Here is a 16,710-nt window from a genome sequence, read left to right as displayed (position 1 = left end):
AACTTGCATATGGTAAACAATATATATGTTTTAGCTAATATTAATAATCTTTTTCTTCCACTTGCAAAAGGATAAAGGATATCACTCCAGGTGAATAAACATAAAACCACATTTTTCGCAGAGGCAAAATGGCATATTCCAATATGCTTAGTGTTTCATAATTTATTCAAGGCCCCACTGAATAATAAGTATTCAGATGTATTTCCATATTTGATCTACTAAATGCTATATTTTTGCACATACATGGCCTTAAAATGCATGCCCTTGTCTCCTTAGGATATCTTCTCCAAAGTCAGTGACAAGGAGTATGCATTTTCAGTCTTGAGAATATTTACCAATTAAGTTCTAAAACTGTTGTAGTCATTCACACAACCATCAGCAGTGTACAAAGTGTTTTCACACACACACACACACACATACATACATACACTTGGCACCACTGAATAAAAACAATATTTAAAAATTTTATCAGTCTGATGGCTTCAAAATTGTATCTTGTCTTGATTTTTACTTGCTTTTCCTCATCAACTAGTGAAACTGAACTTCCCTTGATATAGTTATTGGCCATTTGAATTGTGTCTTTTAGGATGTTCTTCTTTGTACCCTTTGTTCGTTTAACTATTGTCTATTTCTTATCATTTTGCAGTGCTCTTTATCTGTATGCTTATCATCCACTGTATGCCATATGTACTACTAGGATTTTCCTGTCTTTCAAGGTTTTATCATCCAAGTACTAAAGAAGAGTGACTCTTTAGACAGTGGTTCTGAATCAAAATCTTTCCTGGCCTCTGAGGATTTGTGGCTCCTGAAGTACGAGCATTCAATGCAAATGCATTAGGAGATATGCATGCTTCCTATCATAAAATCAATGCTTCTAAGAACCTCCCTGAAGTGAGATAGCACCACATCATCTTCATTCTTTAAGAAGTATAAACCTTTTTCTGAAAAGGGATACCTGGTTCATTCATTGTCTCATCATGAGCCCCATTACTCCAGGACAGCCTTGCATCCCAAAGCACTGTGTTCTCCAATGCTTTATAGGAATATAGCAGACTCAGTAAGGAGTGTGTACCCCAAAGGTTCTAGGATCCCTGTAGTTTTCCATTAGCTTAGGGTAGGCCTGGTGTGTCTTACCTCAGACACTCACTAGATCAAGGACCATGCTATCTCATGTCTACTTACTTTGTCTTTTCAATGAAATGGTAAGCTGTCATTTTTCACTTTGCTTTTCAGGAGCCCTGATGTTTTCTTGGACACAGAACAAGGCTATTTGGCACTTCTCCCTCTGAGTAATGATCTATTTCTGGACCTGTTTCTCTGGCCCATTTCTCCCGACACAGTTCTCGAGAAACAGAAAAAGAATGAGTGAAACTGGGCCAAATGGCTTCCCGAGCAAGAAAATGGCAAAGAAGATGAAGGGGCAGGTGATTCACTCAGTCAGTCAACAGATATTAACTAAGTCTCCTCCATGGAACAGCCTGGGTGCCCACCTACCAAGACTCACCTAAGCTTCAAGAAAGATTCACTTCCTAAAGATCTTAGTAACATCTTAGTCAAAATCAGGAGCCTTAGAAAAAGAAACACACAAGAGTCATTAAAAGTAGTGAGAAGAAAAACAAGTGGCAGGGCTGCTCCAAGATAGTACAATCTTCAAGACAAACTACAGTGCAAATGTATTTGGAGACAGAATTAGCATACAGCATGACCAAGGTAAAGCATTCACCTGCAATGCAGGAGACACAGGTTTGATTCCTGGGTCTGGAAGACCCCACTGGAGTAGGAAATGGCAACCCACTCCAGTATTCTTGCCTGGAAACCCCAAGGACAGAGGAACCTGGCAGGCTACAATCCATGGGGTTGCAAAGAGTCAGACATGACTGGGAGCAGGCACATGCATGACCATTATAAACATATATTTTTTTTAAAAGCACAAGTACTGGACACTGAATGGTGAGGAAATCCCATGATTCAGACTTGAGAGCAGCTTCGTGTTGGCTACAATCTACAAGGGCGATTAAAAAAGAACAGAGTGAAACTGAAGTTGATACCATCATAGGAGTAAGTGGAGACTGATAAGCCTGATGAAGGACAGGAAAGGTGTGCTCCTGATACAAACCACGGAATGGACACCATGGATAGGAAGAGCAGGATGGAAGACAAATATCCACACACTGCCCAAAAGACAACTTGATCAGCCCAGTGCTTAGATACATGCTTAGCCTTCTCTTTGTGATCTCATTTCTCAAAGAAATGGAGGAGCTCATTAAGTGGACTCTGTAATGTATTCTGATCAACAGTGATGCACAGCAAGGAAAATAGCCTCAAAAGAGGAACATGAGAGTTTACCATCACCAAGGAATACTATTTTAAGGATCCCAAAGAAGAGAGGAGCAGAATCCCTTCATCTGAAACTCTAGAAATGGTTTAAAGGACTAGGTATACATATGTGAGAGAAGAGGAGTCTCAAAAGTAAGGATATGACTCAGAAAACTATAAATGATTTTTCTTGGGAAAGAAAGATGAGTTATCACCATCTAGAGAGACACCAGGGTGACTACCCAAGTTTTCAAGAAACTCCGTTTTGAAGATCATATATGAAAAGGGATGCATATGTAAGATAAACCCATTAAAATAAAATAATTACAAGGATTTGTAAGAAAGTAACAGCAAAGATAAACTAAGGGAACTAAGGGTTTAAAAAATTAGGGAAGAAAATGGGGGTGGGGTATTGGCTTTGGTAAGAATAAGAGAGGGCTTCCCAGGTGGCACAGTGGTGAAGAATTTGCCTACCAATGCTGGAGATCAATGCAGGAGACACAGGTTTGATCCCTGGGTTAGGAAGATCCCCTGGAGGAGTAAATGACAACCCATTCCAGCATTCTTGCCTGAAAAAATTCCATGGACAGAGGAGCCTGGTTGGCTACAGTCCATGGTTTTGCAAAGAGCAGGGCATGACTGAGCAACTGAGCAAACAAGAATAAGAGAGTTGACAAATGTGGGTGGATAATAGAAAAGACAAAAAAAATGGAACTCTGTTCTTCTGCTGCCCTGGGTGGGGGTAGGCACTTCAAAGTTGTCTGGGGGAGGACTGGGAGTCATATGTTAGGAATCAGCAGCATGGGGTTGTATAACACAGGCAAGGAAGTAGATAGAAGGAAATGTGTGAAAAGCAGCAGAGAAAAGGGGCAGAGGACCAGGAAAAGGTCAAAGGAGGAACTTTCCTGGGTGAAGTCCATATGGAGCAACTGATTAGGTGAAGTCTGTGTAGCAGGGTGTCAATGCTGTGCATTTATAAACACCAACATGCTTAAGAATGTATATGTTGGTATTGTAGGAGTAAACCAGTGTTGCAAGAGCTGTGATTCTTCATTCATTTTTAACTTGTCAGAATCTGACGGGTGCTGCTGCTATTTGTCCAAGAATATGAATAAGAGAAGGCAATTGACATTTATTGAGGATGAACAATATGCCAGAAGATTTGCAGACAGCTCAGATACTTCTTATGGTAATCATATGAAGTAGGTATTATTAGCCCATTTTTAGATGAGGAAATTGAAGGTCCGTGAGCTTAAATATTTTGCCCATTTCAAAGTCAGAAAAGCAGAACTTAAAATCATCTGCTGGACCCCAGATTCCATGTTCCACTCATTACTATACTATGTCTCTGGGGCGGTACAAGGATACCATACTTTTTAAGAATCAAGTGGCACAATCACTTACCACATACACAGCTTTGGGGCAAGTCTTTTATCTGACCCTATCTTGCTAAAATATGCTTCTTAAGAACATCATTTGGAATTTCTAACCCAGCACATTTTTCGGCTCATCCTTCCCCTTCCAACTAAGTTGCTCCATTAAACAATAGCTTCCAGCTCTCAGCTCAGGGTAATCCCATTCACTCACAACTCTTTTGGTTCACTTATTCACTTACTCTTCTATTCATTCACCCATTCATCAAATATGTACTGTGTACTCAAACATGTCTACTTACGAAAGAAAAGGAGAGTGTTAAGTTTCAGCTGCTGCCAGTCATCATAACCTCAATCAGCCTGTCCAGGTCTTACCTATTCACCCAACTGAATTTTCCTGGTGATTTTCATCAAAACGATTTTGGTTTCTCCAGCTCTGTAAGGCCACATGACCCTTTGTTATTGAACCTGATTCTTTCAAATCACACAGCCTTATCTAGCAAAGCTTCTGCTTCACATTTTAGGTTCATGTGAAATAGTCAATCCCTTCTGGATCAGCTCAGACCCACTCTTCCCTTATCCTCTCCATTGTTCTTTTCTGCAAGTAGCCCCTCCCTCTAGTCACCTCCTTTTTTAAAATCAAGGATGAGAACCTTTTCAACTCCTCTGAATAATCTCAGACACACTGCATTTTAAAATGGGGACATAGTAAACATAAAGCTTAATAGTTTTACGGAAGCAATTTGGGGCTAAACTAGGTGAAGTGATTCCCTGTATGAATGCCAAATGTGTACTCTGTTTACAATAAAACACTTCTGAGTCATACCAAAGAGAAACACATCTGATCTTAGGATGATTTATATCCTCAGCCAGCACATGTATTTCCATCTTATTCATACTACCTGCTTTGATTTTCAATTGCCAAATGAATAGGAAAAATTGAGCCCTGCATCCTGGGAAGAGTTACTTCATTTCCCTTCATTACCAATAAAATCATGGCTGATGGAGCTGAATTAGAAATAATGTATTCATAAATGAACACTTTTTACAAAATTTTCGAGTTTACCTTCTCATAAATTATCCCAAAACAATTCTTTATGAGTTAATGTTTGTCCTTATTTAAAGCAATTAAATCTAGAGAGATTAAGAAAACTCAGGTTACATAGCAAGTAAAGTCATGTAGTCAAGGCTAAGAACTCAGACCTTTTGATTGAAATCTCATACTCTCTGCCACATTCCACCATTTCCAAATGATCTTTACATTGCCTCTTAGGTGCTGGCGGTGGGATGGGCTGCGAAGCTGAATGGGGAAGGGAGTAGGAGTCATGCAGGAAAGACAGCAGCAAGGGCTGTCTCTAATGGAAAAAATGGTAGACAAGACAACTGAAATGGAAAGGTAGCTCTGGAGAAGAGGAGTGGCAGCCTGATAAACTGTCAGAGGAGAAAGTATCCCAGGTGAAGTCCATGTGGAAGAACTGTTAAGGTGAAGTTCATGTCTCATCTAAAATAATGGAACGATTATTCTCTTTAACTCACATTTTAACAATATTTAAATAACTTTGATTTATAAAATATTACCTGGGAAATTATAATTTTATAAAACTCTTTTTGATCAAAAGTTTAATCACTGAAGTTACAACCATTTCCTAAACTCAAATCAATAAATAATTCATTCATTAATTCATTTTGGCTGCCTGGGTCTTCATTGTGGCATGTGGGATCTAATTCCCTGACCAGAGATCAAACCCAGGTTCCCTGCACCCAGGACTGCAGAGTCTTAGGTGCAGAGTCCACCACTGGACCACCAGGGAAGTTCCAAGATAGAATTATTTTGAAGGAAAAGAAAAGTTCTCATTTCTTCCTGTGGTTCTGGATGTTCAGAAACAAGTTTACTTGAAAGTTGAATCTACCTTAAAGGTAACTTACCATTATTTTTAGGAGAATTCCATGGACAGAGGAGCCTGATGGGTTACAGTCCATAGGGTCACAAAGAGTCAGACACAACTGAAGTGACTTAGCACAAACACATACACAGAGTGGACCTAACACCAGGGAAACAAAAATGAGGAAAACTTTTGTTGTTCAGTTGCTAAGTCATGTCCGACTCTGCGACCTCATGAACTACAGCACACCAGGCTTCCCTGTCCTTCACTATCACCTGGAGTTTGCTCAAAGTCATGTCCACTGAGTCAATGATGCCATCCAACCATCTCATCCTCTGTCATCCCCTTCTTCTCCTGCCCTCAATCTTTCCCAGCATCAGGATCTTTTCCAATGAGTCAACTCTTCACACCACGTGGCCAAAGTATTGGAACTTCATCAGTCCTTCCAAGGAATATTCAGAGCTGATTTCCTTTAGGATTGACTGGTTTAATCTCCTTGCTGTCCAAGGGACTCTCAAGAATCTTCTCCAGCACCACAGTTCGAAAGCATCAATCTTTGGCGCTCAGAAAAACTTGGTGAGTAGATATTTTTTGTTGTTGTTATTGAAGGATGTGATAGGCCAGAAAAAATGCCTAGACAGAAAGTAATTGGGGTGGCCCAAAATGCTTTGTGGGAGAACAATAGGAAACATGAGCCCTGGTCTCATGAATTGTCCCCTTAGATCCACTAACAACAAAGAATCTTGAATTCAATGAAAAGGCAGAGGAACAGAGATTTATTGCAAAGGCAAGATCTTAGAGGAAGAGAGGGGAAAGATCCCCTCTTGGTGAAAAACTGGGAAATTTTTTCTGCCAGATGCCCTGTTAGAAAAGGTACCAGTGATGTGATAAATTCTGATTTATTCTCCAGTGACTCCATCCTTCTTGTAACACTAGGCAGTCAGTTCACCCAGTTCTGAATGTTTAGATTTCTCCTCTTTCAGTTTTTTTCCTATAAATTCTATTTTCTCCATGTATAAAGGTATAGACTTTAGGTTTTTATCACTGGCCTCAAGACTGACTTGTGCTGATGACTCATACAGAAAAACATCCTGTAAGAGTGACTGCAGCCCATTCTCTTTTATAGAGTTAAACTTTCCAAGGATGTTACATTTCCTTTCGATTAGTTTTGGTGAGTTTCTTCTATATAGTTGATATTTAAGTGAGTGAAAACTTCTGCTCAAAGCAAAAGACTTATAAAAAAAAAAAAAATTCAACAATGGTTCTTTAAAGAAATCCACCAAGATCAAGACCTGGGTTGGAGTGTTCAGGCAAGGCTGTCACACCATTTACAGCTTCTCCAGGAGAACTCCAGACAAATTTTGGGCAATCCTGTCCTTCACGGGGCTGCCTCTGGCTTCTGTACCCCAGACCACACAAATGAAACAAACCACGGAGAACACTTATCAGCACTGCACCCAGAACCAAATCCACTAGTCAGAAGTAACTTCACATTTAAAGATCCCAAGATAACAAGACTTCCTACACAAATGTACATTTGTTCAATAGTGGGTCACATATAGAGGTAAGAAGGTGCACATGCTAAATGTTTGCAGTTTTCCAAACTCATTTTCCTGATAAGTATACGACGTGTGGTCCAGCTTGCTCATTTTGTTGGAGCATTACACAAATGACCTTCTATGTAAAATAAAGCTGGATTTCTTGGGCATCATTTAATTTCATCTTCTTCCACATGAGCTCTACCCCTTAGCCTGGCCATCTGGCCCCATGCAGCTAAAGGGAGGCAGAATTTGGTTCAATCTGTTTAATGTTTCAAGTTGTCTGCAGTGAAATGATATCTTTCCTGCAGAAGTAATCTCAATGGCATGTGCTCCCCATGTCTGAAAGTCCGGGGTAGAAACTGTGATGCCTTGACCTTATTCAGAGCAATCCTCTGCGACCACCCCCAGACTTGGGCCTCACTTCGCACCAACATTCCCAGATTTGCCCAGGTGTGGGTTTCTGGGACCATCTCACATTTTTAGATGTTATTATCACTCTCCTGCCTTTTGGACCGGGATGATTTCTACTGGTTTCTTAGATCCACTCTCAAGATGCTAATTATTCTTTATATTTCAATTCATTTATTCAATAAATTTCAATTAAACTTATAGAGTGTCACAGGCACTCCTGGGGATATAAAAATAGACAAAACATAGAGTATCCCTCATCTTGTAGCACTTACATTCTAGTATGAGACAGCTCACTCATGTCTAACTCTTTGTGACCCCATGGACTGCAGCCTGCCAGGCTCTTCCATCCATGGGATTTTCCAGGCAAGAGTACTGGAGTGGGTTGCCATTTTCTTCTCCAGGGTATCTTCCCAACTCAGGGATTGAACCCTGGTCTCCCGCATTGCACGCGGACTCTTTACCCTCTAAGCCACCAGGGAAGCAATGCAGATAAACAAGTAAACACATACAAAAAGCAAGGTGGTGATCACTACTATCAAAGAGATACAAAGCAGAACAAAGAGTTAGAGATGAATGGGCTGGGTATTCTAGACAAATCGACCAGGAAAGGCTTATTTGATGACATATGAGCAGGTGGACAAAGTAGAGAGAAAGCCTGCAAAGCAAGCATTCCACACTTGAGCTAACAGCAAGTGCAGTCCAAGCTGTTAACCCACCACGTGACCCTGCCTCCACAGCAGTGAAGGATAACTAGAGAACTCATGTCCCTATCAGGGAGAAAAATCATCAGTTAATAAAAGGAAGAATTCATACCTTGGTTAAAGTTGGCAGGTAAAATGCACTTATTTTGGAACTCATTCCTTAAAGCTCAAGATGGCAAGAAGCAAAACTAAAAGTTAAACCTCTGCTAAAATGTGTATAGAAGAACACTCCCTTTAGGTAATGTGGGCACCATCTCAACACGGTCAGATTGCTGTCTAACTTCAAAGTGTTACTAAAATGGGAGACGATCAGGCTGTGGAAGAGTAAAAGATGGAGCTTAGGCAAGGGTTAGGCAGGCAGGCAGGATGTGAGGATGGGGAAGCAGTATCTGCAGCAGCTTGAGGGTGACAATATTTACATAAAGCATGAGTTTCAATGTACTAGAGATTCACTGGTCAAGCTAGTGTTTGTGAAGTGAGTTCCTGCATTCCCTTTTCCAGATGTGAGGGTTGTTTTGCAGTCAGGTCTGATGGCACTTTGGCCACCTGATTCAAAGAGCCAACTCACTAGAAAAAAATGTGATGCTGGGAAAGATTGAGGGCAGGAGGATAAGGGGATGACAGAGGATGAAATGGTTGGATGGCATCACCGACTCAATGGACATGAGTTTGATCAAGCTCCAGGAGATGGTGAAGGACAGAGAAGCCTGGTGTGCTACAGTCCATGGGGTCGCAAAGAGTCAGACATGACTAAGAGACTGAACAACAACAACTGATGTTGTCAGGTATTAAGCACAAGCTTAACAGGCTACAAACCAGCCTGTCATCCCAGCCTCTCCAGTCATCAGCTGTGGGACCTTGGACGAGTCCCTTAACCTCAATGGACCTCAGTATTCTCAACTGGAAAAATGGAAAACAATTGAAGTAGACTATCCCTTCCAGAAATTCTGTGAATCAAGGAGAGTTTATAGCTGCTGCCATTCATTAAGTTCAAATGAAGTCCCCTCATTATCTTATCTCTTTCCAGATGGATGGTGAACTCCAGAAAAGCATATAGTATATTTGGTGGCTCCCAGAAGGACCTCAGACAATATTTGCTCATTGACTGTATCTAAAAATTACATATGAGGACAGGTTTCCCAGGTGGTACTAGTGGTAAAGAATCTACCTGCCAATGCAGGACACATAAGAGACATGGATTTGATCCCTATGTTAGGAAAGATCCCCTGGAGGAGGGCATCAATCCAGTTTTCTTGCCTGAAGAATTCCAGGGACAGATAAGCCTGGTGGGCTACAGTCCACAGGGTTGTAAAGAGTCGGACACAACTGAAGTGACTTAGCACACACAGGTGGCCAAGGGACCATAGGATAGGTCAGCTGAGCTCTATTTTAGGATGAAAAGCAGCATTTATCCTAGTCATACAAGAGTAATATTTATCAAATGCCTATTAATCTAAAGAAAGTGCTTTCATTTGAAATTGTAACTAAAAGCAAATATAAAAGAATATGTAAAGTATAACTCCACCTTTTTTTTTTTTTAAAGAGTAACATAGACAAATGATATTGGACCAAAAATGGAGGAACATACAGTAAACAACTGGCAGTGGTTTTCTGGGGAAGAGGTTGGGGGAGAAATATGACTGGTTTTTACTTTCTACACCATGCATTTCATTACATTTACATTTTGTATAACATTGCAGTACATATATAATTGGTTTAGTTTTTCGATTCCTAAAATACTCTAATTGTTCCAAAACAACCTGGCCATGAATTGTGTCACGTGCTAGGAGTCAGCCCACATAAAACACTAAACCCAGAAGATTCTCTCAAACATAGAGATACTGCCTTACATTTACACTGAGGGAAAAAAACCAGAGAGATAATGTTCTTTTCCAGTTAATACAAGTGTGAATGAAAAGGTCTTACTCTCTTTTTTTTTTTTTTTTCAATTCCTGTGACCCCCGGGAGAGAAGGCTGTGGGCTGATTATTAGAGCATTTGAGTGTGTGTTTGCCTGGAAGTGATAGCTAGCGTAGACGGGGAGATGGGAATAATGATAAAGCATGCTCTGCTCGTAGAGCTCCGCACAGAACAGCATTACTCTCAACCAGATTTTATTTCTTGTTAATTATATCAGATTCCACTTGATTGGGGATTTCATTGAATTTAAAATGTTGGGGGTGAGGGTCACTGCTCCATGCTACTCATCAGAAACATCGATTAGAAAAGCACCCCAGAAACCCTTGACCGTCAGCTGTGCAATACATTGCCCCTCATCGTGACAGATGTGCTCCAGTAATTATGATCACCTTTTCATCAGTCTGTGTCTGTGAGCATTTCTGGAACACTTGATGCTGTAATACCCAAAGAAAAAGCCCTCTCTGGCATAATGGAGGTAAAATAAAATGTGTGCTTTCATGTCATGTAAAAAATTATGATATTCACACAAAGATGGGTATTTATTTCCTATGTGTATGCATCTCTGCTTTCTGTTGTTATTGATGAATGGGGAAAGATAAATGTACCATAGAAGGAGGAAATAACAGCAGGGATGGGAGCTGACTGCCGATTTCCCATCCAGCAAACCCATATGAACTGCTAAAGCCCTTAACCTCAGACTTCAGTGAAGACAGGAGGTGATAAGGGGACCTGCCACCTCAAGCCCTGGAGAAGCAGGATGAAGTGGGATGAGTGTCATCTATGAATTTACATCTGGGTTTGAATCCGGCTCTAGCTTAAGAGCTTGGACATGCTAACTCACTTTTCTGAGTCTTGGTTTGCTTAGCTGTCACATGGAGCTATGAATACCAATTTTAGCATGCTGTCAAAATTACTGAAATAATATATGTAAAGCCCCTTCTACACTTGAAGGTAGTATAGATGGTACTTAGCAGATATCTCCCTCAAATTTTCTCTCTTTTTCTCCTTTCCATTAATGTTTCTTTTCCTTCCTTTCCTATTTTGGGGACAGAAATGGCCAATTTTTTAGCCTTCTAACCTTAAATCTTCAAAACAGACCAACAGTGCCATAAGCCAAGACTCACCAAGTTGATGAGTAGAACAATTTTCTTTTTCCATCTTGTATCTTCAGAAACCTCAGAAATATAGACATATATAAACAACCACATACATAAACTTATAAATGAAGACAATCTCTACATTGTCCCTTGGCTCTGAGACAAATAAATAGACATTCAATAGATAGAGAATCTTTCACCTTTTATTTTTTCCTTTCAGCCTTGTTTTTATGCTGTGAATGTAACCTTTACTAATAAGCAAATCAGCCAGCTCATGAAATGTTTATTAGCAGCTCATTCCACCATGTCAAATGGTGTTTCCTTTGATATTTTTGTGCTTTCCACACTGCAACTGCATTCTCACACCAATAATGAAGGCCCGGAAGTGGAAAGAACAGAGTTGGAATCAGGGTGAGGTCAGAAAGGTCCTCACATGGGGCACAAATTTTAAAGGGATGTCCAAAAACTCAGTAATGAAAACAAACAATATTTAGTGCAATATTTTTAAAAATCAAATTAATGCAAAAAATATATAATGAGGGGAACAAGTGTATACCTGTGGTGGATTCATGTTGATACATGGCAAAACCAATACAATATTGTAAAGTTAAAAAATATATATATATATAATGAACAAGATTGCAAATTTTGAAATAAAGACAGGAACAAACCCTGGAATTACATGACTGCCTCCCTCAGCTCGCCCTGATCTAGGACCTGGGCAGATACTGCATCTGAAATCAGGAGCTGGGGGTTCTAGTCCTGGTTCTCACACTACTGAGCTCAGGTGAGTCACTGAAACTCTCTGGTTCTCAATGTCATCTTGTTTCATTTAGGAGTCTGATTAGAAGATTTCCAGTGAACTGCTGAACTTGAAAATTCTATAATTTTCTCTAACATGAAGCTGTATTATTGGGGCATCAGAAATGACTCAAGCCAAGATTCATTCACTGTCACTCATTCAATCCAAAATGAATTAAATCAATCCAATCAATTGCTATGTGACAAGCCCTACGTGAGGGGCTGAAAATACAAAGGTGAGGACCTGAGAAATACGTAGAATGGGAAGCCGATTCTAGTGCTAACCGGTCAAGACAACCTTCCCTAACTTCCAAAGGAGTTAGGCAGGGAAACTAAGGGAGAAAATTCCAGCAAGAGAGAACAGCACAGCAAAAGACCTGAAGGTGAAAAAGAAAAATCTCAGTTGGGTAACTGTTATAAGTTTAATCTGAGTGAAACATAAATAGGACGGATGAAACAGGAAAACAAAAATCAGTCTTTGATTATGAAACGAAAACATTTGGCAAGAGGCACAGGTTCCATTCCTGAGTTGGGAAGATCCCCTGGAATAGAAAATGGCAACTCACTCCAGTATCCTTGCCTGGAAAACTCCATGGATGGAGGAGTCTGGCGGGCTACAGTCTATGGGGTTGCAAAGAGCCTGACACAACTGAACACAATACAAGCACAATACAGAGCACCAGGCAGTGGTCAGATCTAAGCTCTAGTCACTGCCCTGTTGTCGACTAGCTAGAAGACAGGGCTTCCATATGCACTGGAGATTCTATTTTAGAATACAGTACAGACTTTTCTGTAAAGAAAAAAGGCTTTTGATTCCCAAAGAATGATACAAACCTCACATCTGACATGTTTAGTTTCCGTCCCCCAGTACCAAAGCAGTGCTGTAATTAATACATGTAGTCACTTCCCTGAAAACAATTTCCTAAACAGCTAAGCATCTGTTGCGTGCTGCCTATGAGCCTGAAGAATGTGAGGACCAGCCTAAAGGCAAGCAAACTTTTACCTTCTCCAGACAGGCATGAGGAGGAGGCACCTAGGCAAATGTTATAGGCATACATGCTGACGCCTACTCTACCTAGGAGCTAGTCTGCTCCTGCCACATTTATGCTGGCTGATTTAATTCCTCCACTGAGGTAAATAGGATTAGAGCCAGCTAGTTATAAACCCACCAAAATAATTTTTTAAACAAACACTGTGGCACACAGTCTCTGGAGCCCTGAGTATGAAGTCAAAACTTTGCTTTTAACCTGACTGTTGTCACACATAAAACCTACCATTTATTGAGCACTTACAAATACTCATATAATCCCCACAATTCTATGCAATGCGTTAAGACGGTTATCGCCGTCTGAAGTGAAAGAGTAATTTGAGGCACATAGATGTAAACTGTGTGCCCAAAGCAGAGACATCACTTTGCCAACAAACGTCTGTCTAGTCAAAGCTATGGTTTTTCCAGTAGTTACAAACAGATATGAGAGTTGGACCATAAAGAAGGCTGAGCACTGAAGAATTGATGCTTTTGAATTGTGGTGCTGGAGAAGACTCTTGAGAGTCCCTTGGACTGCAAGGAGAGCCAACCAGTCAATCCAAAAGGAAATCAATCCTGAATATTCATTGGAAGGACTGATGCTAAAGCTGAAGCTCCAGTACTTTGGCCACTTGATGCAGAGCCAACTCATTGGAAAAGACCCTCATGCTGGGAAAGACTGAAGGCAGGAGGAGAAGGGAATGACAGAACAAAATGGTAGCATCACCTACTCAATGGACATGAGTTTGAGCAAGCTCCAGGAGATAGTGAAGGACAGGGAAGCCTACAGCCCATAGGGTCTCAGAAAGTCAGACAAGACTTAGTGACTGAACAACAACAGAGCCAAAATTCAAATAGAACTTGTCTAGCTCCAGAGTCTGTGCTCTTAGCCACTGTGCTACATAAACAAGGTTTGTCTGACCCAGAGGATTGAACCCATATCTCCTGCATCTCCTGTTTTGACAGACAGGTTCTTTACCACCATCACCACCTGGGAAGCCTTTACTCCAAAGCATCAGTTGCTAATTACTGTCACTTAGCTTCTGTTCATCTCTGTATCCACACTCCAGCACCCTATGCTCAAGCCACACAGGATGGCTCAGAGTTATGCTTAACTCATCAAGTACACTCAAACATTTCCTCTGCCAGGATGTCTTTTTCATCCTTCCCTACCTGGTAAAGACTATCCATTTTTCAAAAATATCTCCAAAACCATCTGGTTAAATTCCATAGAGGAAGAAAAAAAGTCACTTGCATGTCTATACTATTACTACTTAATTTACCCTATAACTGTAACAGTTAATCAGATTGCATCATAGTTAGCTAAATACCTATTTCCCCATCCTTGAAAGCTGAAACTATTTTTTACTTCCATGTGTTTCTCTTCTTCCAGGCTCCTGCACCTAAGTGCTGATGTGTGTTTTCTGAATGTTCAGAAAAGCCAGGAGGAAGGATGGAGTATATGGCATGCATGTTGAGAGCTCACAGGACAGTACAAACCTACCTTACTCTCTAATTACTTCATGTGTGTTAATCTTGTATTGACAACTAGATTATAAATGCTTTAAGGGCCAGAACGATGTTATACATTTTTATATAACCACCAATGCTAAATATGGGATAGGTGGTCAATAAATACTAGAAAATAGAATGTGAATATAATAAAAATGAGATGTACAAACAGGAAATATACCATAAAGGGAGAAAATAGAGCTCTAGTATAAAGCAAAATAATAATAATAATCTTAATCTTTTCTTGCCAAGATTTACAATGTAAATGATGTGACTATTGACCATGAAATACAAAGGGACATAAGCTGACAATTATATTTAAACCCCTACTATGTCAATTTCAACTTGAAAATATTTCTGGAAAGGTCTTTACTTCACTAGTTGTTTGAAAAAAGAAAAAAAAAACTTCAGAATTCTATGTTATTGAGTGCTTTTTTAAAATTATAAAAGTGAAGCTGTTTTAATAATACACCTCCCTTTCCAATTCCCCTCCCCGCACCCCCTCCCCCTCCTCAAAAAGTTCACCTTTGGCAATATTGACTTTTGAGCCAAGGTGCTCAAATTTCATAAGTGAACTTCCTTAATTAACCTCATGTATATCAGGCTTTCTCCCACTTCAATGAAGTTACAAAATGTTTAAAATTTAAAAAGGTCCCCAAAGCAGCAGAGAGACAGCCTCTGCAACTCATCTTAAAGTGAAGAGAACTCTCTGGCAACCCACAGTCACAGGAACTAGATCTGAGCTTCTGGAGTTTTCTTCTATCAGCATCAGCTTGGCTTCCAGGCTCCTCACCACCCGCCCCCACCCCCTACACACACACACACACACACACACACACACTTCTGCAAATCCAAGCTCTCTTAAGTAGAGATTCCGCCCCACTGCAATATACCAGTCTACCCATCCCATCTTCCAGATATGAACAAAATGTCAAAATAGAGAACTGTACATGGCATTTTCTAGACTTACAGAACTAATCTGTGGTTGTGCTCAGGGTTAGCTAAGGAACAGTCAAGTTTTCTATGCTCCAGATGTGACATTCTGGAAATCTCCAGAGTCCCACCGGATGAATAAAAGCCACCAACCACAGGAGAAGAGAAGGGGTATAGGAATTCAGTGAAGACTGCAGGGGTACCTTGCTTCCCACAAGACCTCTTCCTGCCTCAACTGGCTTCTAGTCACTGCTCTCCTAAATAGCCATCATCTGTCCCTCTTGCAAACCCCTTTGTCCCGGTCCTGGACTCCTTGTACGCTGACCAGTCTCGCTTGTTTCCAAGGACCATTAGATTTGAGGCTCTTCCCAGGTACCAGCAGGCGCTCTGCCCTCTGAGACCCCGCCCCAATGGAAATGGCATTTTAGGGAACCCTTCGCTGGGACCTGTTCCCCGGGACTGAAGGGTTTATTCAGAAGGGCTCCTGTCCACCAGCTCGATATAAAGGCTGCAGAGAATCTCTCCCACGAAAGAGGTTAAAAGGGAATATGGTATCCCCACAAAGAAAAATAACCCAGAATCCTCCACATACTCCACATGTGTGGGTCATAAAACCCCCGGCCCTGGGCAAAAATAAAGCCCCAGCTTCCCCGCCTGCAGCCCCCACCACAGCAGCCCAGCCTGGCTCCCAGTGCCGCTGCCTGGGTGTGCGTGAAGACACTCTCCCCGGGGAGGAGAGATCCTCGCGCCCAGTGCTTCCAGGAGGTGATTACAGCAAGCCTTTTAGTAACTCATCATTCATCCCCGCGCTGACCCGAGCCTCACCCCGGCGCCGGTGGCACTGGTGCTGAATGAGAGAGCCAAACGCTGCCCCTCCAATTCTCCAGGTGACACCGCCCCCTCTCCCCCACCCCTGCCCAAATACGAGGCGCCGAGGGTGCGGGATGGGGCAGAAGGAAAGGATGACAGGTGCCCACGCCTGAGGGAAAATCAAAGGCAAACGCTTACAGCAGGGGTGAGAAATCCCAACCCCGCCCGGGCGGGAGGACTTGGCACCAGCTACCTGCAGGGCGCCCCCGCCCGCATGCCGGCTCCTGTGCAGCCCAGAATGCAGCCAGAAGGGTGCAACGGGACGGAGGGAGCCTCCACGCCCCCTTTGTCTTCACGTTCCCCAAATGACAGGGGACGAAAGTTTA

The 16,710-nt window shown here is 41.5% G+C and overlaps 1 protein-coding gene across 3 annotated transcripts in view; it reads right to left on the bottom strand.

Annotated features, from left to right (window-relative positions):
* The window catches only part of PLPPR1 (phospholipid phosphatase related 1), a 600,006-nt gene that overhangs the window by 280,239 nt on the left and 303,057 nt on the right, over window positions 1–16,710 (bottom strand). The window lies entirely within an intron of this gene.

This window comes from Bubalus bubalis, chromosome 3 (assembly GCF_019923935.1).
Source record: "Bubalus bubalis isolate 160015118507 breed Murrah chromosome 3, NDDB_SH_1, whole genome shotgun sequence".
NCBI lineage: Eukaryota > Metazoa > Chordata > Mammalia > Artiodactyla > Bovidae > Bubalus > Bubalus bubalis.
Note: the sequence above shows the minus strand (reverse complement) of the source record. Positions and strands in the feature narration are given on the sequence as shown.